Source organism: Pleurodeles waltl, chromosome 5 (genome assembly GCF_031143425.1).
Source record: "Pleurodeles waltl isolate 20211129_DDA chromosome 5, aPleWal1.hap1.20221129, whole genome shotgun sequence".
Taxonomy (NCBI): Eukaryota; Metazoa; Chordata; class Amphibia; order Caudata; family Salamandridae; genus Pleurodeles; species Pleurodeles waltl.
In genome coordinates, this window is record NC_090444.1 from 1,294,447,202 (window position 1) to 1,294,471,642 (window position 24,441).

At 42.7% G+C, this 24,441-nt stretch overlaps 1 protein-coding gene across 1 annotated transcript in view; it reads right to left on the bottom strand.

Annotated features, from left to right (window-relative positions):
* MMS22L (MMS22 like, DNA repair protein) overlaps positions 1-24,441 on the bottom strand; it is a 426,716-nt gene that overhangs the window by 209,980 nt on the left and 192,295 nt on the right. The gene's annotated exons all lie outside the window — the stretch shown is intronic.

The following is a 24,441-nucleotide window of genomic DNA, read 5'->3' on the forward strand; positions in this document are numbered from 1 at the left end:
AGAAGTAAACAAAAGGAAAAGAACTGCTGCTCAAGGGTTAACAGGTATTGCTGTAAATATTTCAAGCTGTGTTAACCTCTTGCCCTCGCAGTGTTGAAAACTGTTTTATTATAATTTTATTTCTTTTTGGTTTTACCTCAGGTAGCAATCAATGTGAAGGCGACCAAAGACCCGTGAGGCCTCTGCTCCAGCATCTTCTTATTGGCTAAACCACAATCCGACAAGATGCTCAGGCTGGCGAGGATTAGCCTGCTTGTGTTGAGTAAACCGATGATACTCGATAAGCAGTCTCTGTGGTAAACCCCTCAGGACGCGCAGAACCCCACTAGTTGGCATTAGGCCAGATAAGCTGCCGAACCAGCTGTAATCTCATTTAGACTCGAGCTGATCCCCACGTCCTTTCATTCCATGGGATCGGAGCACACCACAGTGGAGGCGGCTGCCCCCCCCCCCCCCCCCCCTCTCCCCCTCGAAGCGACGAGCGCTGCAGACGTTTCTCTCCTTGAAGCAGCGCTGCGAATAATCTCCCTAAAGCTGCGACAATCAATGGCGCTCCGTTTATTAGATGTTTTATTGTTATGGTGGAAAGCATAATCCTCATTCCTCCACACAGCCAGATGCTTCTTGTTAACGTACAAAATGTCCCAGACGCCGGACCACTGTTAGGTTAAAACATCGGTTTGCATTTACCACAGCAGGCATTTAACCCCACTGTTGAGTCAAAATCTACCAGTTGCTGGCCCATGAACTATAAAATATATTTTGTTAGTTTTGTCATTCACACACTGCTGTTTTGTATTTAGTATTGACCGTGTATTCAGTTAAACAGGAAGAATGCAGCATCCTTTGCTTAGCAAAATATTTCTGAATGTGTTGCACGACAGTTCATCCATCGATTCAAGGCATCTTCCCCAGCCCAGGAGCATACAAATAAATAGGCCACCCACGGAGTTCTGTAACAGACGATGTTATTCATCAACATAATACCGCGTACTGCAGGTACTGAAAATTGCATCATAACTTTTATAACCACACCTTAACGCCTCCTATCAGCATAGTATCTCCTGTTTAGAGTCCACCCAGGACTGCAAGGGTCCTAGAGCGCATGATATCAAAAGACACTACATCTCCCCACTTTGTTAAATAAAAAGTGCAAACATTAGCATCATATTTCCTCAATGAGTCACCGAGACGCTCACACAGTTCTGTCAGATCAGGTGTTATGAGGTAGTTGAGATACACCGTCATTATGCATTGATGACATACGCTCAGATGCGCCATCAGGATGTTCAGGCGGGGCCACCTCCCTTAAGATGTCAGGAGCTGACGAACATTGAGGCAGGTGTTTAAAGTGTAATTGTTTTTCCATGACAATGCGCTGCCACTAAGTGTCCTTTGCACGCCACGACCCTCCAGAGGGTTGACTGCAAACAGAGTGTTTTCTGCTTCCCTTTCTGTTTGGCCAGTACTCAGGCCCCTTTCTCAAAACTGTTTCCTGGACATGTTGGCACTTATTGGCATATGTTTTCATCTTGCACTTTTGAGAAGTATTTATGACACAAACCTTATCAGCATTCATCGATCAGTCTGATGTTCACGGTGGATGCTTGGTTCCGATGCCTCTCCCAAATATCAAGGTGGAATGGCTTGCACCAGCTGTGGAGTGAGAAGTTGATCAATTGGCACTAAGGGCTTGGCACAGGGCTTGACCTAATTTGATTCCCTCCATCAATGCTTGCTGAATTACCATCTTGAGGGTGCCCATAAATCGTTCAACTGTTCAATCGTTTGGCTTGGGGCCAAAGAGGTGTACCCTTTTGATGATTGACATTGAGTTGAACAAGAAGCTCCTTGAATTCTCTGCTACTAAAAGGCAGACCATCAGATGTGAGAATAGCAGGGACACCCCACACTGCAAAGATACCATCAAGCCACTGAATTACTTTATCATGGGTTGTAGATGATAACTCTTCCACAAAAGGAAAATGCAAGAATTCATCAATGACTACCATGGGATGATGGTCATTTTTCAGCGGCCCAAAGAAATGAACTGCAATTCTTTCCCAGACATGCACAGGAAGGTCAGACATTGTCAATGGATGCTGCATCACCTTCGGGGATAAACAGTTACAAAGGTGGAATGCTTTTAGCTCTCTCAACTCGTTCGTCTAGGTGAGGAAACCACACTTGGTCTCTTAGGGTTCTCTTGGAGGCTATAATGCCACAATGTCTTTCATAGGCTAGCTCAATGACATGCTGTCTCAGGCATGGCAATTCTCTAGCCTCTCAATATTATACCCTCTCAGGTGACGGATAGCTTATCATGTACATTTAAAAACAAATTGGAATTCAACATCATCAGCATAAGGTTGAATACTTTTCTTCCAAGACTGCATTGTAATGAGGTCTTTGAGGATGTTTTTATCTGCTTTGGTAGCAGCAGTAATCTGTTCGATGGATAGAGCTGCTGGCGTGCTGGACTGCACAATGAAGTTGAGATACTCTTCAGCCGCTTTGGATGTCGAACTGTGGAGATGTAGCATCACGCGTGAAAAGTAATCTGAGGGGTTTTTGTTTTTCCAAAGCTTGTATACAATCATGTGGTCATACTCTTGCAGTCGCAACACCCACCTCTCAAGCCGAGGGGGCATCTTAGCTTTCGGGATTCCAAAGATAGTGAGCAATGCCTGGTGGTCTGTCATGACTGTGTAACGTTTTCCTAATAAAAACACATTAAAATGCTTGCAGGTCCGCACTATGGCCAGACTCTCCTCCGGCTGAGAGTAGGCACGTTCTGTTTCAGACAGGCTTCCTATGGCATAGGCCACAATGTGTCTCTGGGCATTTGGATGGCCACTGTGTCTTACTAGACAAGAAATCCCTTACTTTTGCAATTTCATTCACAACTTTGAACTAAATTACTGTCCTGCGCTAAAAATGTGGGGTAGACCTTACTGCTTTCATCCAGATCTAATTATTAAACAGTACAATTTAAGCCTGCTTATGCCATTTATGTAACATTTCCCCAATACTCCCACTTCCCAACAGCTTTCCCATTTATTTATTTATTTACAATTCTTTAAAGTGTAAAGTTACCAAAATAGGTGTCAGCACGTTAAAGAAAGAACGAGTCCTGAGACATGAACCATAACAGGGAACCACATACATAAGTCATACTCTCAAGGCTTTAAATGGGACTGGTCCCTCTGGGTCTCAGGCCAGGCAGCAATAAAAAAAACTGGGTACTGAAACGGGTCCCTATTGGGGCCTATATTCATGCCCTTAACTTTGCTGGTTAGAAAAACATCGATTTTTGAACAATAAATGGAAAAAATAGTTAAGGTAATCCATGTCAGTTACTTAGTTTCAGTTCATATTTCACATGTTTCACTTAATCTTGTATTCCCGTTCGGGTGGCACACTACGGGAATCACAGAAATCTAGTAATGTTTTTAAATCGTGGGGCCCTTTTTAAGAACTCCTCAGTTTCTCATCCCACTTTAAAGCTAGGATTGAGAGGATGCACAGCACAGTAAGAACTGTGGTAAAGGGGTAAGGAGGTGGGAAAGAGCGAGGAGGGAAAGAGGATAATTAAAATAGAGTAGAAGGGAGAGCTAAAGGTAGTTAATGAAAATAGGTCTGTCTGTTCAGTCTGCTCAGCAAAATGGCCCTTTACAGCCTCCACACCATTGTGGCCCAACAAGTTGTTTCATTATGAAATTTTCTTTCAGGATAATTGGGGAAAACTCACACAAATCCACTCAGCTAGTACCAAATACTACCTAACAGCCAAATCTAATTGCTCTGGCAATGTGTGTTCTGGGAACAGTCTGAGTGTTCTCAAATACTAGGAATCCTCCAAAGATGCTTTTTGCTGCATTTGCAGCCACCCGGTGGATGGGTCCCGATATGGTAGAAACGTATTTTTTCCCCCTCATGTTTAGACCTAAGGAAGTACCCCTTCTTACTGTCCTCCATCAGAGCTGTGACAACGAATCCTCTTTTCAGAGGTGCTTAGGCATGCAATGGACCTCCCTTTGTAAACAGGGTAGAAGGGCTCAGGGCTGATGTCACCCATTGACTATGACTGGCTTTATTACAAATAATGTTGCCACATTATGTGAAACGTTAGTGGGTGTAACCCTTCACGAAAATTAGTGTGTATGAATCATAATAAGGAGTTGCCAAGATTACCCATGTGCCTATGTTGGGATAACAGATGTTCAGGAACTTTTATCATTTAATGTAATGGCGGTTACAAGATGTTAGGATGCACGGTGCCAACAGAGGGCCAACTCAATCTTAACCTCTTTTGGTGTCTCTTTTGTTTTACAGAGACTTCCCACCCGATCTAGCCCTGAACAGCTCAGCCTCTTGAATCTGCAAGTAGGGAGCACCCGCCTGTATCCTAGATTCCTCTTTGTGGAGGAACAATAAGATCCCTTATCCAAGAATGCTGCAATAAAATAAATACCATAAATAGCAAACCATTGCCACAGGTAACCTCGCCCCACCCACAATTTCACCACTTTTTACAATTATCTGTTATCCAAACTGCAGCAAATTTCTTATCAATACTAGTCAAACCCAGAAGATTAGCAACGAGCTTCCCTGACTACACAAGCCATTACACAATCCACATAACTGCCCGAATCTCATCACTGTTCAATGCTGCCATACTGTATACGATGATCAGTCCCTCCCAATGGGAGCTCGCCATTAGCAATGTTTTACAACAACACATTTCATGCTGCGGCTCATGAGAAAGGGAAGAAAGGTAGTGGGAGACAGCACATGGATTGCAAGACCTCTCCATAACCAAGATATTATCAAACAAGCCTGATCTCCATTAGCACACACATAATGAGCCACCTAAGAATTTTTTTCTGAAGGCATACAGGGGTTCCATTTAACATAATCACCTAATGATAGAAAAAATGATGGGCATCAGTACCATAATTCTTCTAATATTTGCAATGCGAAGCTCTTTGTAATAAAAACAACACCATCTGAGAAAATGGTGTAATTATGCTTTAATTGTACTGTGAGGCATGCATTAATCACGAAGTTTAAGTACCAGGGCTGGAATTATAATAATTCTGTAAAACAAATTTAAAATAGCTAAGTAGGTCACCCCCAGTAACATGCAACAGGAGACCTCTGGGAATTTATCAGTTAATGGCTATTTATGTGCAAATGAGTGCCCTCCAACCCTCAAAAATCCTGTGTAGCTGAAGGGTATTCTCTTAACAAGGAACACCGCTTAACTGCTGAAGCAGAAATTAATCCATTTGACTGCAATGATTTTTAAATTTCGATTATTCTCATGTTCCTTTCACCACACAGTTCCCTGAGAAGAGAACAATTTACATCACTAACAATTTCACTACTACACTATCACATTTGTATATAACATAAACCGCAGTAATGTGATTAAACACAAACAGAACCCTTAAAGCTGGGCACAATCATTAACTCTCCACCCTGTCCAGAGCTAATTTTGTGCTTAAATGTCATTTAAGGTAAATGAGAGATAGATAAATAATGAATTTCGATGAGCGCGATGCAACAAGAAAAAAAATACAAACAAAGCCTTAATGAAAATACAACTTTCTGGGAATTACTAGCTCCACAACTATGAATCTAAGTCTTGAGACGAGTATTACACAAAAGGGGCTAAATGCAATTTCATTCCGTACTAATCCGGTTTTAGTCCACCATACATGCGAGTCAAGCGTGCTTCTGACTGGGCTAGCCTGCCATGGACACAAATATAAATAAATCCGGTCAAGAAAAAAAATAAGCTTCGAGTTAACAGCATGCACGTTTCATTCATAACTAATGAAGGTGAACTGATGGTACCCTTAGTGTTTAGTTTTAATCTCCTGCTCGGTAATGTATGGGCTCAATTATGTTTGAGGTAGCCCTCCCTAATTACATTCTGGGACCTTACTCAAATCAACAGGAATATTATATGTTATGTAATGTTGATTTGTAGAGTGCCCAACCCACACATGTGGGTATCCAGGTGCTTGAGCAGGAGTGTAGGCGTGTGGTCACTATGTGGTCATTCGAAGAGCCAGGTCTTCAGCTCTTTGCGGTACTCCAGAAGTGAGGGGGAAGTTGGGATGAGTTGTGAGAGGTTATTCCATGGTTTGGGTATGATCTAAGAGAGCTTCAGCAGTTCCCGCCAGGTCAAGCACACTATGGACTGCATTCACTGTACCACCAGCCTGAATAGCCAACAAGAATCTCACTTATGCTACCCATGATCTTTCGGATGCCACTCGGATTCTTGGTTAGCACTTCAATACTTACTGAGGTCTCCCAAGATCCTGGCCTATGGTATTACAGCTAGATTCTCATTTATACTAATCAAGGCATCATTTATACATGTAACGATCCTGTTTACAGGAAGATCTTATTTGTACCAAGCAAGATCTTCGTATGCCAACCAAGATTATATTTTTACCAACTACAATCTAGTTTGTAACAGAGTGGACCTCAGTTATGTCACACAATCTCTGGTAACAAGCAATCTCAGTTATTGGCACACAACGGTAAAGTTATGTAACCCAAATTTTGCTATCAGTATCGGACTGGATGAGACCTCAATGCAGTACCATCATGCAATAGTTAAATCTCACATAAAGCAAATGTGGTGTTTCCCAGGTCTAAACACAAGGATATCCTCGGCTTGCTCTACACAGCAACCTGACTATGCAACATTTCAGCAGCAGGTAGGTTTTGGAAATGGCAAGGCCGCAGTCAGTTGGAAGCCAGTACAGCCAATAACCAGCTGGCAACACCATCATAGGTGAAAGCAGGCATGCCATGTGGACAGATGTGTACTTCTGTACATTCATTCTACTTTCTATCTCGCGTTTACTCAAAGGACACAACATGTGAGCCCAAAGTGGGAGTTCCATGTGCTTTATGCGGCTTCTCAAGAGATGTACAGTGGTTTTTCAAAACTGTAGTGTAACTAAAGTATACCCAGACCGTAGTAGATGATAAATACCACCACTCTCACAAGGCAAAGAGGAGGATGACTGCTGGAGGAAACAAATTCCTGCAATGATCCAGACTTTTTTTTACTAGTATCCTGGGAGGGAAGTCTGCATTCTCTGTACAGCAACAGTCCTTAACACTTTGATTTTTGTGTTCCCCCCTATAAGTCACTACTGGCAACCAGCATCCACTCCCCCGTAAGGAATTTTCTACAACTTGAACATCAAAGCAATATATAAAACTGCTATCTTCTTTTCTAAGGAATTGAAGTCACCCTGAGTAGGTTAAGAACCACTGTCCAATAAGAAAAATTCATGAACTTTCCCTTAACTCGACTCTCACTACCCACATTCCACATTCAGTGATATGTGCCATGCATGGCGTCTTTTCTCAAGACAAAGAGATGCAGCACAAGATAGAGGGTCACGTTCAGTTTGCCTTCATATAGTTTCTACTCGTAGAGCACTGTGGCCCAACAAATGAAATTTCGGAATCTCTAGTCCACACTGGCTGGAAAACAATGACCAACCAATACAGGTAGGCTGCTCAACAGCTCTACGTCCAGATCTGCCCTGAGATGATAAACAGGGTGGAAGGTGAAAGCATGCAAATAAACAAGGAGTAAACAAACTTCGAAAATGAAAACAATCTGGAACACATGGAGTGCTAGAGGGCAAACTCAACAACATACCAAGATGGTAAGCTGAAATTTGGCAGCATACATGAAAAGAGACAAAACGTTCCAGAGAGAACAGAAGTGACAGGTGGAGAATAGCCACACACGTAAATCATGATCTCAAGCCAATCTAAACTCCTCATAAATGCTGGTACAAATAAACTGCAATTCTGACTGGACTTCTTTCAGGATCCAAACGCACACATAAAACATGAGGACAGCTTCATTCTTTCAAGTTACAATTTCACTAATTCCCTGCTGGTCACAATTTGGAACGTTACACAGACCTGTAGTCAGGACTGAGGAAACAGGTGTTCACCGAGATACCTGTGAAAGTTCAACACCAATGAGCTATGCCCAACCCAGCAGTCAGTTATGCAAGCCAGGCAGTAGGCTTTTGGGATTTTTTTTTTTAATTGAGAACACAATCGCTAATATTTAACAGAGAAGATTCACACAAACCGACAATATCAGCAACCTTAAAACACTTATTTATGCTCACCAGGAAACCTGGAAACATAAAAAAAAAAAAAGATGGATTACTCCACAGCATGGAGAATGACGCCTTGGTAAACACCTAGAAATTCCTCTTTAAGACTGGGTACTAAGCCAAAATCTGAGAACAGAAATTGTCCCTCATAAACAAACCAATTGAGACATATCTGCTATGTTTCTAAGCCATCAACAACAATCCAAGCAAGCAACAAATTGATATAGGCATTCAGTCTAAAATTAATACCTTATTTAAACACAAAGTAGACAGTAGCTTTACATGCAAGAGAAACACTCCACACCGTACCAGACACACCGTGCACCAGCACTTGCTTTTAAAGCTACATCCGTGTTCATCTGAATGTTAATGTCAGCTGAGGCAACACTATGCCCAATTCGAGCAAGAGGCTGCCTGACACTAGTCATTGACAGTAACATTTAAAGGTTTACAGTAGCCATAACAAACTATACCTTAACTCTCCAAAAAGATTGCCAGAACCGAGAAGGAGAAGTACTGAATCAGCAGCATGGAAGTACAACTGTCCAGTAATAGTGGACTCATGGACCTGAGCTAATTCCATAACACAGCTACAATAATGTCTGAACCCTCTGCTCACAATTACTTGTTACCCATCACTGCAAATAGAATTTAATCAGGCATATCGTAAAGAAAAAAAATGTGACAATAATTTCATAGAGATTTGAGATGTGGTTCCAACACCAAGAGGACTGCAGATACCATAAAGGGATGGTTAAATGATCTCCCAATACCAACTATTCTAAAAAAGACACAGGACATCTCTTGAAGAAATAACCCATATATAGTACCCTGATTTACTCAAGATTACATGAGAAAATACAAGGATGATCATCAACCTCAATGAAATTCAGCTTCACTCCCAAAGCAGCGAGAAACCCACCACCAACACTTCAAAGTATTCATGGTGAACATATTTGTGGAAGAAACATACTGCACAACTCCAAAGTCTGCTACGGGAAGAAAACCTACTCTTACTCAGTCTCACGAAAACCTAGTTAACCGACACATTCACCACCACAATATCTAAGCTTAGACAAAATCGATGAAAAGCACAGGGAGGGACAAAACATTGAAGGATACCCTAATATACACCTATAAGTTGACTTGCACCATGATTGCATGGTCAGTATATGATTCAGTTGAGTGCCTGATAACCTGGTGCGAAATAAACTCAAGATTTATTACTGCACTGTTAGACCAAACCCTTGAGTAGTACCCTCCTTTGTAGAACTTCTTCAAATACTGCCATACAAAATAATCCTGTTCATGGACTTCCACATTAGAATGAATGTAGTAAACAATAAGAAGGCAATGAGTTAGCCAGAAACGTGGAAAATGTAAGATTGGCCCAACCTGAACACACCACAGACCTGATCTTCACACCCGAAATTGAAAACTTGACCTTATCTTGTAGTTTCCCCCTCCCGCCGCAGGCCACATTTGGGATAATTATCTTCATCTTCGCACAGCCTGAGGAGAGAACAAAATTATGTAGATCTCAAGCCTAGGTGCGCCAGTTATGAAGGGGCATACTTTTCCTACCTGGCCTTCATACAAAACTGTAGTCAAAGGTCCAACTTCTTCACTTTCAGACCCAAGCGATCCCTACGCGCATTTAACCATTTATCTAATGGCATAATGGCCAAGTTAGATGCACAAACTCCACTGTGCATCAGGAAACATGGGGGAGAACCGCCAGAGTATAAATAAGCTGAGCAGGAAACTACTCGGAATAAATTATGTGAACAATTCTGACAAGTCATCTCATAACAGATAGTACTACTAGCTGCTGGAACTGGTGGTTACCTACTGCTCTGATGTAGCCATGAAGCAACATGCTACTGCTATGTGAGTCCTGTATATAAATACATTTAATATATATTTTAACTGCTTATTAGGTCAATGTTCCGGCAGCCTACTAGAGAAGCTACACACTGCCTGCACGGTAGAACTAAAGAAAGCAATGCATAAGCCTTGCCTTAACTGCAAACATTCAACAGACAACTCTAGATAGAACCGTACTTTCAAGCTACCTCTTGGGGACAAAGTCAAACAACTAATCAGCTAACAACCAATGAAATGTACTGTCCCTCAAAACATCATTTGTGTTGAAATTCCTCTACTTTTTCTGCTGCTGAGCAATCAGTTAAATGTCCTTTCCTTCAACTTGTTTCAATTGCCTGCTTTATATCTGCTTGCATTGGTGTTCGTGATCTTCGTAATTATAATCAGAGTTGTTGTTTTATTTTCTTGCAGTGCATGCTGCACTCTTGTCCCTTTATCCTGATCAAGAAGCTCAGTCCATACTGACTGCCAGTGATGGCTGACCAGCAGTGCCCTGACACCCTAATATATGGGCAATGACGGCAGGTTTCACATGCTAAGGTCAGTGGTTCCATGCAAATCAAAACCTCAACAGAACTTGGGCCCACTGTAGTGTTATTCTTCTCCAGAAGGCTGTATATTTTTTTCTTGATGAACAAGTTACTTACCTTTGGTAACACCTTATAAGGTAGAGACTATATCAAGCTGCAGATTCCTTGACTTTGAATTTCCCAGATGTCAGACTGGACTCAGAAGACTTTTGTGAGCAGTACCCCTGCATGCTGCCCCACTGAGGCATTATAAATGGCGAAGGAGGGCAAAGATGAACAAGACCTTTGAGAAACCTATGTACGATAGGGGACTTGAACAAAGAGGGTTGGTCAGGCAGCCGCAAGATGACAGAAAAGGCTGAGAGATAGCCCTTCAGAGTGCCAAGGGCAGAGACCTGATGGGCAAGAGAAAGGATAAAGAGTAAGACTTCAGAGAGGGGGTTAAAAAGAGGATCAACGTTTTTCTGCACACCATGCTACAAATGTCTTCTGAAGGCAGGTGTATACTGTCTTGGTGGAGGGATGCCTGGCTGCCAGAATAGCTTGACAGACTTTGAGAGGAAGGTCAAAAGCTGTCAACTGTTGCTGCTCAATCTCCATACAAGAAGGAAAAGAGTGGATAAGTTTCGGTGAAGAACCCTCCCCTGCTGCTCAGACAGAAGATCTTTCTGAAGGGGCAGCCTGAATGGAGAATCAATGGCCATGCTCAGTAGCTTGGGTTATCAGACTCTACGTGCCCAGTCCGGAGCCACAAGAATATTTTGTTCCCAGTCGTTCCTGATCTTCTTGAGAACTCTGTGCAGGAGTGGTATAGGTGGAAAGGCAGACAAGGAGGGCGTGAGCTCCACGAGAAGAAAAATGTCTCCTAGCGAGAGCCGCCTTGGAGACTCCAGCGTGCAAAACTGCTGACATTGCATGTTCTCTGTGGTGGCGAACAGATCTAACCAATGCTCTCCCCTCACTGCTGAAGGAGATGTTGCAACACCTTCAGACGGAGATGCCATTCGTGATCCCCTAGACATAGACGGCTGAATTTGTCTGCCTTGGCATTCAGAGGACCTTGTCTGGTGTTTAACCACCAGGGATATGCCCATTGTGTCAGCCAAGTTCAGAGACCCCCGGCCCAGTTTGGTGTAGTACCATTTGGCAGTGATGTTGTTCGTCAAAACCTGCACTAGCCTTCCCCTGATGGAGGGTTAAGGCGGCTTTCAATGCCAGTCGGATCACTCATAGCTTCAGCATGTTGATGTGGAGTCCTGCTTCCGCCAGAGACCAATTTCCTCTGATCTCCACCTCTCCCAGATGGACGCCCCATCCCAGGAGTGACATCGGTCACTACTGTGTGATCTTATTGGTAAAGGGAGAAGGCTCTGCATCTGAGCCGACTGTAGTTTGTCATCCACCACTGCAGAACTTTTGAAGTTCCCTCCAAGATCTGGACTATGTCAGAGAGATTCCCCCGATTCTACGCCCACTGGAACTTCAGGTCCTATTACAGAGCCCGCAGATGCCAGTGGGCATGTGTCACCAGCAGGATGCATGAAGATATGAGGCCCAGCATCCTCGGAGTCAGTCTCATCGAAATCCAGGATAGAGGCTGAAACATTGGCATCATAGCCTGACTATCCTGGACTCGCTGTTCGGAAGGATACTTCTGAAACTACACCATGCCCTGAACAGCTCCAATAAAAGGGAGCTTCTGAGAGGGAGTCAGCTGTGACTTCAGCACATTGATAGTGTATCCCAGCGAATGCAGAAGGTCTGCTGTAGTCTGAAGGTGGGAGACGACAGCCTGGGGCAAGCTCACCTTCAACAGACAGTCACTGAGCTAAGGGAAGACTTGCAACCCTGATCTCCGCAGATGAGCTGCGACCCCCGTCATTACCTTAGTGAATACCCCAGGGGTACTGGTAAGGCAAAAAGGGAAGCACAGTGAACTGAAACTGCTCTTTGCCCAACGCAAACCGCAGATAACATCTGTGGCAGGAAGGACAGGAACGTGATAATATGTCCTGCAAGTCAAACGCTACCACATCCAGTCTCCTGGGTCCATGGTAGGCAAGACCTGAGCAGACATTAGCATTTTAAATTTCTCCTTCTTGGGAAAGAGGTTGAGGAATCGGTGATCTAAAATAGGGCGAAAGCCCTTGCCCCTTTTCGGAGCCGATAGTAGTGGGAATAGAAACCACAGCCTGCTTCTGGCACTAGTACCCTTCTATAGCTCTCTTTGCCAAGAGAGCGGCAACATCCTCATGAAGAAGAGGCAGATGATCCTCCGTCACCAGTTGTGATATGGGGGCAGTCTCAATTGGGAAGGAGGAGCCCCTTCAGACAAATCGGCAACACCAACCGGTCTGATATGTGACGGCGATACCTGCCACCAACTGGGTGCCCATGATGGTAAAGGGGCAGATTAGGAAGACTTGGAGGCTGCAGCTGCTGGTGGGAGGGGGTGGGGCTGGGGAGCATGTGCGGCTCAGTGGCTGTTGGGGGAATTGGTGTGGCTTCAAGCATCTTCGGTTACCACAAAAGGAGTGAAAGGCAGAATGGGGATGAAGAGGGGCCGCCAAGAGGCCCAATGACTTGGCTATAGACCGAGTGTCTTTGAAGCTCTCTAGCACCGAATGTGCCTTGTCTGCGAAGTGACGGGTGCTATGGAAGTGGAAGTCCATAAAGGAAGCTTTGAATTCCCCGAAAAGCCAGATGTCCACAACCAGGCATGGTGCCTAAGGGGCACAGTTGATGAAACTGCTCTGCCCAATGAGTTGGTTTTGTTGAGTCCATATCCTATTGTTTCCTTTGCTGCATCCCTCCCATTGGCAACAGCCTGAGAGAGTATGGCCCAGGCCTCTTTCAGGACCTGTGGCAACATTTGTGCAACTGTGTCCCACAAAGTGTGGGAGTAACTGCCCAAAAGGCACCCGGTGTTCACAGACTGCAATGCAAGGCCGGCACAAGAAAACAACTTCATCCCCAAAGAGTCCAGCCTTTTTGATTCCTATCTGGGAGATAGTAGGGAACACGCCTTGGGTTGTTGAGGCTTGGACCACCAAGGTCTTTGGTGCAGGAATTTGACCAATAAAGTTTGGGTCACCTGGGGTGGGGCGGTGGCAGCGGGTGATCGTCCTATTAACAGGACCCCCTGTGTTGGGTTTGGATCAATTCCCCAACACAATATAAGTAGGAGGATCATTGAATGGGAGTAAAGGTTCCGACAAGGAAACTCCTGGTTGCAACACCTCTGTTAAGATGTTAGCCTTGACTTCCGCTTCGACTTCTTGTTGTTCTTCTTGTACTTTGACTTACCCAACAGTTTCAATGACTTGGATTGGGACGAAGGTGACTTTGGGCTCCAAGACCGTTCCTGGGGTCGCACTTCCGGCGCAGACAAAACAGACGACGCTCGCAGAGCCGATCAACGCCACCTGACGGAGCGCAGGTATACTGATTTTCCAGGTGCTGTCTGAGAAATTCAAAGGTAAAGAATGTGCAGCTAGAGGTCTCCATCAGATACAAATGACAATGCTAAGGCTTCTTTGGCCCTCGCATATAGGGTCTTATCTCTACAACTAGTTTTCTACCACTACGTATTTAGTTGGGGGTGGGGAGAGTTTAGCTTATGTGGCAGAAGATTGAGGCGCTGCCTCCCTTGAAATTCAGCATTTATTGAAGAAGGCACCTCATCATCTCTTGGTCAGCAATTTTCAGAGGCAATATAACGGTTAAACATCAGTGAGGAAAGCCTTAGGGACTATCATCAAGCTTTTGAGCAAGCAGCATAATCATCTCTCTTGAACTCTAACATTCCAACATGGCGCTGGCACTAAACCCAAATGTTTTTTGGGCACAGCTGTCCAACCCCAAGCTCACAGAGGATAAGAGGGAGGTCCACCATTGAGCAAGGGTCAGTTTGAAAAGCTGGAGGCGGCCTTCATGTCTGCTCTACAAATGACTAAGCTCCTGCTTTACCCCCAGAAAGCAATCAGTTAGACATCAATATTCTACTGCTTCTTGTTGCACCAAGGTGCAGGCTCATAGGTCACTCTCTGGAAAAGGATAGGGAAGATGTGGTTTCTAAAGATACAAAAGCAGAGCCCAAAAGATCCAGAGAGGCTCCTGAGAGTAGGTGAAAACAAATCCCAGTCAAAGTATGGAAGATGAAAGGGCCTTTCATCCAGCAGTCTGGACAGGGGTTACATTAGAGGTCATAGAAGATATATTTAGTCTGCGGATTTATGCCACTAACACTCTTTGGTGTGGACCCTAGTGGCAAGGGTTGGTTCCCATGTGCAGATTAGATAACACTAACCTCCAGAAAAAGATGTCAGAAGCCAACTGCGGACCGACAGCTGCATGGCCTGTGCAATGAGCAAGGCCTTCTTAACCCCAGAGAGGGAATAAAAGAGGGATTTTTATTCGAAAGTATAAGATGCCATTAAGGTGGGAAATTATTCCTGCCACTTATTCCAGGACAGGCTATGGCATATTGCAGAATAAGACAAAAAGATCATGCAAATGGAAGACAAGGAAAATGGCACTGCTTTAGACCCTTGTTTTTAATACACCAGCAGACACCACCATTAAAAGCGTAGATTGCACACCGGTAACTGCCTAGGTGTTTTTATATCTTCCCCTAGCCTAGCTGGATCCCACTTACTCCAGATAAATAATAATTTACGCACTCCCTCCCGTTCCTTTAATGGTGAGGTTGAGTCCGCCCAGGTGGCACTGTCCTACCTGGGTGGGGCTAGGTGGTCAAATGATGAAGCATGATAGTGTGTGAGACCACCTAGTCCGTAAAGGAAATACCCTCCCCTTACCCATCACCACCTCACAGCACTCACACTCCATTTTCACACCCATTGCGGTCTAGGAGCCCCTGAATAATCTCCTGTGGACACAGCTCCTTATCACTAGTGAACCCCATACCCTTTTTGTGTTTTTTGGTCTCTCAAGGTGAGCACAATTTATCCAGTGTCTCTCGGAAAACTTTAGAAGTGTAAGATTTTCACTGAATAGCATAGCTCCATATTACTTACAACTAATGCCAAATTGGGGGAGTTGGCTTCCGCTGGACATCTGACTTTAGGCATGCTTTTGGGGGAGAAGCTTAGTAAGGATTTACGGTGAGTTGTGGTACTTTTCATGGCCTTGATGCTCAGGGTTTTGGCTAGAGTTTGCAGGGGGGCCAGATGCAATAGGAAATGTCTATTTGCAGCAGAAACGTTTACGGTTCCCAGGCTCTTATGTGGCCAAAGGAAGTGTTTTTTTGCAAGACTACTACAAGTCCAACCCCTCCTTATTCTCGAAAGGCAGAGGGTTGAAGCAGATACTCTAGAGCCACAGATATGATGCAGGAAAATTTACAAATGAGAGTAATCTCTTTTTCACTTTTAAAGATGGAAGAGAGAGTTGCAATTTGTCTCCGCAAACTGTAAGGCTGATATCGCCTCACTGTCTTTTGTCTTGGAAAGAATTAACACTGAAGGTGACAATATTGCTATATTTGTTTTCCTGCAGGACGGTTTCAGACATTCAGGAGATGGGTTTGGTTGGAAGAGTACATACTCTGGAGGGAGTGACATCCTGTGTGTTCATAAGAAATAAGAAAAAATATTTGTAGTGAGATGTTAAAAGACTGACTAAAAACTCAGGCCTATATCAGCATCTCAGTTGCTCTTTACTTATGAAAAACCTTTTGAACTGTTCTCTTCGCCACCTCTGGTCGACTGGGTGAAGTGGGTGATGGATAGGGTAGGTTTAGATATCTTTAGTTTTAGTGCCCATTTGGCTCAATGAGACATGACCTCTAAAGAGTTCTTTCTAGGTGCCATTACGACCACAACAGATTGGTCTACCAAGTCAACATTAAAGAGATTTTATTTTATATCGGTGGTGGATTTTGCTTCTCTAGTGGTAAATATGCATGAAATAGCATAATCTTCTCCCTCGGTACTGCCGCATTAAGGAAAATTGCAGTTCTATAAATGGCAAGGAGTGACATTATCTCTCCTCTTAACTGTTACATTTTATGCTTGTACCCGCCCTATAAAATTGCATAAGTAATGGTGGGCATGTACTTGTAAGGTGGATATCTTCATGGAATATTATGGTATGTATTGCTTTGGATCTAAATGTATTCCTTCACCGATATTGTGGTACATAGTGAAGGTCTTAAAACACGTTTTGTCTTAGGATCTGACCATAGCCAAAGATAGGAAGTACAGATGGCAGTTCAACATTTTGGAGTGACTTAGGTTTCCTGGACAATAAAATAATAAATGTGGAGAAGTTTCAGTGCACAGGATGGTTGTGGGACAATGCGGTAAAGCACTGGTTGTTGACTGAATATGGTTCTGTAGTTGCTCTCCCACGGGTTGCTGGGAGATTGGTTTCTTGTACTGATGTTTTTGCTGGGTAATGGATTTATGTAGTAAAGAAAGAAAGTAAAATCCCCACATCCATGTCCCTAACAGAACGGTAATTTTTCTTCACATTAGCCAGGAATGTTAATTCCACCTCATGGCACTTTCCACGTGCCACTGTTTTGCTCACTAGATCGTGTACACACCTGGCAACAAACAATAGATTCGGTGGTACATAAAACGGTACATAAATTCACTTAAATTGTTTTTATTTAATATTGCTCCAATATATAGCTGGTAATCATAATGACTGCTACAAAACCACTTAATAATTAACAAATCAATTTTCTAAATGAACAGCATTCAATGACTCCCATTTAACCCTTTCAGCTAGTATGATTGGCAGCTCTTGATAAGAGGGGAAACTGGATGTAAAAATAGTCAAAATGAACTATAGCAGAAGAATGAGATGATAAAACAATCATAGGCAAGCGCACTGGAAACAACTAGGATGCCTCTAGTGATTTTACAGTACAATCAACAGTCCAGTTTCAAACTTGGAATTGCAGCAGGCACAGAAAATGGATTTTCATCTAAAAGAAAAATGTCAGGCTATCACGCGCTGTTGCCTCCCGGGAATCAAAGAAGAAATGTATACTAACAGAAGAAAGAATTTGGTTGTTCAGAAAAACAAGTTTATGTGTTCTTGCTTTAAGTTCCACTAGAGTTTTCAAGTATAAATGTTTGGTAAACGGTGAAAAGAATCCGACTGCGATTGCCCTAATCCCAGAACATATGTTGACTCTACAGCTCACTTCTCTGGCGAACAACAGCAGGGAGCAGATACTGAGCTGCTCAAAGTCCTCTTCAAACTATATTACATCTCACTCAGCAAATCCACTCTGAATTGTGATTCGCACATTTTATTTTTCTTCTGGTTAGGAGCAGGTTATTGAAAATCATGCTTTTAAAATTCACTACCTACTGCCACAAGGAACCAACTGACGCCTTGGGGTGGGAGGTAGGCAGTAGATGCCATACGTGACAATGCAGAAACAGAACAAGCATTTGCACTATAACAGGTGTCGCATTTGCAAGAGTTAGAGCTATTGGCGTTGTAAATGACTATGTCTTTTACCTATGTATTTTAGTTTGGAGTGTAGTGGATGTATGTGGTGCGGAGCAGCATTATGTGGGTTGTACTGGAATTGTTAATGATGGAATGGTGTGGAGTATGTTTGAATAGTGGAATTATGTGGCGTGGTGAACAGATGGGGTGAGAACTGCACAGAATAGACTGAAAGGAAGCTAGAGAGGGATAAGGTCGTTTGTGCAGGAAGTGGTGTATTAACTAAAGACAGCAGCCCAAAGTGTGTGTGAGAAAGAAAAAGAAAGGGAGAACAGGCCACAGATACATGAAGGGGGAGAACCTGTGTACGCAGAAGATAACCTAAAAAGAGGAAAAGAGTGTGGGTTTGAGGGATGTAAACCTTGAAAAGCTAGGGGGAAAGAAACTGTACCTAGCATGTCTGAGCAGGCAGTATACAGAGGCGATAGGAAGTGTGAGGGAGGGATGAGAGGGGGCATTGGGATTTCAAGATGAGGGGGGGTAGTTGAGGGGGGTAGTGGCAGTGAGAGGGAGGGATGAGAGGGGCAGTGGGTGTGAGGGAAAGAGTTGACAGGGTTGTTGGAAGTGGAAGGGAAAGAAGTGTTGGATTGGAATTATTTGTTGTGGAATTGTGTGGCGTGAAGCTGTATAGTAGAAATATATAGTATGTCAGTGACATACCTTTGAATGTTGTTTCCTAGAATGACTTACTCAGGGTAAGTTACCAGGAAGGGCAATCATTTTCTCTTGTTTCCCAATCACCAATCACTTTGGAGCAGAGTGGTCTGTTTTGCATGATCAGCTCATCTAGAGAATATTTTCTAACCAGGCACCTCCCATAAACCAAACAGGTCCAATCCAATAAATACAGTCATGGATATCTTTAAAACATCACATCTCCTTATTAAATATCACCTCAGACCCTATATGATAGTGACCTTGTGTAATGTAATCCGGTACTTAAAGCAAATTGCTCCAATGCCATGGAGTTGATTTTGCAGTATATAACGATAATTGTGAACTGGGTGTAGGAAGTTGTGGGGGGGGGGTATTGTGTTGGGCTGATGACTTGCAGGAAAGGAGGGTTTGGCAAATGATATCGGAGAAACATTACAATAGGGTGACTTTAATAATTAGTTGTGGCTGTCACATTTCAGCTGAGTTAGAACAAAGCTGTATTTTCAAACTTATAAAGAGATTAAACTGACCTGGTGTACCACAGTTTGTTACTCCTGTAAAGTGCCCTCTTGGCAATTTTGTGCTGCTATATTAAGAAAAACAGTGAGATAAGTGAGACAGCGGATGGGATAAAAGGAAACAGTCTGCAAAACTATGTACTCTTGTGGAGAGCTACACTAGAAAATAAGGAACAAGTGATTGCAAATGGCAGCTGCGGTCCATGTGTGAGGGTAGAGGCAGTAGAAGATTGAGAGAAATGCAAAGAATAAAGCAGTTGAGGGCATTACCAGGTTAGCGGCAGCCACGATGCACCCCATGGGTGGTGGGAGACATGATGCAGAGGAGATTCAGGCGGACAGCAAGGAACACCTGAGGAACAACAGAGAAGAGGCTTGCAAATTCTCTCTACCCCGTGGAACGAAATCACTCCTCACAACAAGAGCCAAACCCCTCCTCTTATGAAAGAATGAAAGCCCTGTTCAAAGCCAGTCGAACCCATTGACCCGGTCCACTCATGTGAGTGCTTGGAAAGTGCCAACTATATGTAGATATAAACGAAGGACACCAGTTCCAAATTAGAACAAATTGATAGGAACAGGCCTTAACAACTAGCCCATGCATAATTATTGCAGAATTTGCAACATTTCTTAGTGGTATAATCTCAGATGCTGCACAAAATATTGGTTTTAAATGTGGAAAAGCGCATTTTAGTCATTTATTACATCGTAAAGTTTTAAAGGAGTGAACTACTTAACTAAGATAACATTCTGAGTATGACAGTAACCAGAACCCTGCACAGCTGTATAACGCAACAATAGACATGTTAATGTAAATATTCACCAAAACTGTAGCTAGAAACTTCGTTATGTTATATCCTAGACAGCCAAAGGTAAGTTCCGGCGAGACCAACCATATTCTAACAGAAATATCGGTTTGTTCAACAAAAGACGCTTGGGTTTTACTCTTGTTGGAGCCGCATAGCCCTTGTAACACAGCAAAACTAGCGCCAAGAGAAGCACAAGAAGCCTTTAACTCATTATGATTAAACATACAGAATAAAAAGATTCTAAAAAAATATGATAACAAATATGTTGAAATTATTCTGAAAAGGTTGAAGGACTTACTTTTGTGTGTGTGTGTGTGTGTGTGTGTGTGTGGAAAACATGCCGTCAACTGAGCGCATACATTGAGGCATGCCGAACGCAAGGCAAAAATGTAAATACCATGTGTGGGGAGAAAATAAAAATGCCGTTAGCTGAGCGCATTTAGAAAAAACATAATAGAAGTAAATCCCTACCGGCGGCGGCAGACTATTGCCCTTGCCCTGGGCACTGGCAGATTAAGCACCCCTGCAAGCACATGGGGGATGAGGGTGCAGCGAACACTCCGGCACTCACCAAAGAATCTTCCCCAATCAGCGCAGCTCTGATTTAAAGGCGCAGGCAAACACAAGCGTTTATTAAGAAAATGGGAAAAACAGGGTCCGGGGGGAGGAGGGGATCGACACGTCGAAGGTGGGGATCGACACTGGAAGATTAAGTACCTCTGAAGGCACAAGAGGCGAAGGGCGCAGCAGGGGTCTAAGTTGCATTAAAACAAAAAAGAACACAAGAGGAATAGCAGTCAACAACCTGTGCATCCAGAAAAATAAAAAAAAGAAGTCTCTGAAAACGAACGGATCAAGGTAAAAACGTAATGATAGCAAAGTTAAGCACTGCCCTGTGGGAGGAAACCAAGGACTATAAGGATGGACAAAGAAGGGACATTAACCAATTGCAGGCAAGGCTTTTTAAGGGACAATCATAATAATCAATAGAAAGCCAATGGGCAGGCTGTTAGCCCACAAACTGTATATAACAGATCAAGAGACTGCACAAGCGCTGTTGAGGCTCAACCTAAAAAAGAAGAGAAGGCCGAAAACATAAGGAATGAGAAGGCAGGCGATCTAACCCATGCAGTTGAGGTTTTACTACGTGAATGCGCGGCATCTGGCATTCCTAAATCAAATCCTTTAAAAAATAATAAGAGGCCCTAGAGCAATCTGTTAATCTTCTGATTTTGAGACTGGTTGACTGGATGAAGTATAGAGAGCCATGCTTCACGGCTGCGCTACGCATCTCATATGGCTTCCGCTGTTTCAGCTGGTATTACACTCGAAGTCCCACGTACTATCAGTAGATATGAACACATTTGGTTTGACCATGGTAACAAGTGAAAGTGATTGTCAAAAGTTCTCATCTATCCCTTGTTTTGTTATGGAGAATTATTGTATACCACATGTTCTGTGCTTAGAATGGAAGGAACAGAAGCTGCACAACAAAAGGATTTAAACGTTTTATTAACCTTGTTGCACAAAAAAACACGCGAGGGCAGCAAACAGTGACATTTAGTGAAATATGCCGCTAACAAAACACCAAATAGAGTTTTAGTGTGGTAAATAAAACTGAGTACAGTTAACAAATGCCAATTGCACTGTAGGTCTAACTATATACCCTCAACACTAGGTTTCAGTTACAAAAATAAACAGTGCATTCTGGGAGACGTAGTCTTTGATAGATTAATTTCTCATTTGAGTTAACTGAATAAACACTTGATAAAAAGGATATCTTTGCATTGAAGGCCTCCCACGAACAGCACAGGGTCAACATTTTGCCCGAAGTATCCAGGTACTCCCGTCGCTCTTACCTAATGGCGTGTACATGCTCTCATTCAGACGGCGGTGAGGCGGAGGTGTGCGTGGCCATGTTGGACATGAGATAGGCTGACTAGTGAAGAAAGCAGATACTTGCTTGCCACAGCCACCTTTGCAGGGCTTCAAGGCGCACCATCTGTACTCTCTTCCTGTTTCCCTATAGCTGAACCTTGGACTGATCCCCCACCCCAAACAAAATCACAAGCCCATGCTAGCACACCAGTCAATGGTCACAAAAGGAGGGTGAAGGGTAGTCTCAAAGTGGGGGACCATGGAGCAGTGAGTACAAATGGACAGTGGTCCTTGGCTACCAAAAAATCTGCGACCAATGGTGGGCCACAGCCAGCAGCATTCTCCTCCTGCCAGAAACCAATAAATGCACCTGAACACAACAGTTGTGCATATTACCCCAAGGAGAGTCAAACAGCACTTCCTGATACCCAAGACACTAATGTGGATTTATTTGCCTTGTTCTGTTTTTGATTATGCTTCGTTGTGTGGTGGAAGGGGAGATTGGTGGAGGTCGACAAAGGCTGATGCATCCATCACATTTAACCTGCTGAATCAGCTGGAAGAGGGGGTAGGGCATGGTGTGCCTAGGCAAAGAACAAAGGCACAACAATGTTTGTGTTGACTCGTAACGTGGTACTGTGAGCGCAGACTTGAAAAAAATATTTTATATATTCTCACCGATACACTAACATGAGAAATACTTCAAATGAAAAAAAACAAAAATGTTAACATAGAAAGGGTGCTTGTTAAGTGGCCACCATCAGAGTGAAAGACCTGCACATATTTTTAAAAATGAGTTAACTTAGTGATGAAAGAAAAATATTCTGTCTCTTTAAGAACACGTGCTTTGAAAAATAACGTTGGAATAAATGTGAGTTAATTCTTGAGTTTTCTGTGGTGCCTTTCAGCAGGACAAGGCCAGAGCTGATGTTTAATGTCTGCCAATGTTCCTAAAATGTTATGTTAGTAGAATGATTTCATGCCTACTGTATAAAACATTCTTTGTTTGAATTTCAAACTTGTGTAAAACTTTTATTAATGAAATGTGTTTCTTTCAACACTTGTTCTTTGCTGTGGCTCAAGAGAGCAAGGTCATCAAGTGTAGTTATCTGTTTGCTATGCTGAGTTAAAAGTGTCAAATGTTTCTGTAGAATTACAAACTTCTTTTGTTTGAATTGTGAGTTTAATCTGTGTAGGAGTTCTAATGGAATGTATTTCTTTCGAAAATGGGAGACCTTCACAAAACCTGTTCAGAGAAGACTGCAGAAAATAATCATTAATATCCTTTTGTGCTTACACAAAAAGGAAGAGGCAGGGAAAAATGAAATATTTAAGTTAATAGTGGAATATTTTCAGATGTTTTGTGATTGGATGATTTGTGCACATATGCAGTTTTTAGCCAGTTACAGACAGTTACAGACGTTTAGCAAGTTTAATTTAATGTTTGTGAATCAGACATTGTCATCCATTTTTGCATTACTGTCCCTGGTTTCCAGGGGCTTTACTTCTCATTTTTATGATCTGTTACTTTGACTTTTCATGTTTTGCCAGTCAGTACACTGACTTATGGTACTTTATTAATTTGAATTATTTTCTAGGCTCCATGCAAAAAAAACACTGGTGCTTACTTTAGCACTTAGTGCTTACTGCCTATAGTGCTATGCTTCCTGCCTTAAATAATTCATTTGATGGTTCAGAGAACTTAGAGTCCAAATTTCTGAATTGCCACCCCTTTTCACTGCTTCTGTTCTGATGCTGCGATCCCCTGATGAAGCTGTAACCTGAGTGCTGTTTACCTTAAGAAGAGGTAACTGTATTAATTATGTGTCTTTTTGTTTTACAGATACCAAACTGCTACTGCTTAACATTCTACTGCTGTTTTTGATAGTGCCAAAGCTATATGTTTTCTAAACTTATGTTTCTAAAACTTTTGCATGCTGCCCAACATGCTAATGCTAAGTTGAGGTTAGTGAGTTGTTTTTTTCTATGCTTATGATTTGACATTGTTTATTGCTGAATGAAATGTATTTTATTTCTCTTACACAGATACTCATGTTATTTATTTGTGTTCTAATTATTGTGTAATGTTTTATTTTCGCTGTTTAAACTAAGATTTTTCAGAGCAATTTGCCAGTCTGTGATGCTACTTTATTTGTACCATTTGATGTTGTGAACAATTTTTCTGACTTTAGCATTGTTAATATAGGGAAATAAATATTTTAATTGAGACTAAAAGGTGTGGTTATTCATGGCCAAATGGGTCACGGTGCGTCATACTGATTCTTTGGTGAATATTATTATTGTTTTATGTGTAAATAATCAATGTGGCAATCAATATAATCCATACAAGTCAAACGGTTCATCGACCTTAAGGCAGCGTCCAATCACTCACTATTATAACATAATAAGATTAAGCAAGGATCTGTGCTGCAACAGTACCACACAATCTGGCTGCAGTGATACTCCTGGGTAAGGGTGAGCAGAAAAATAT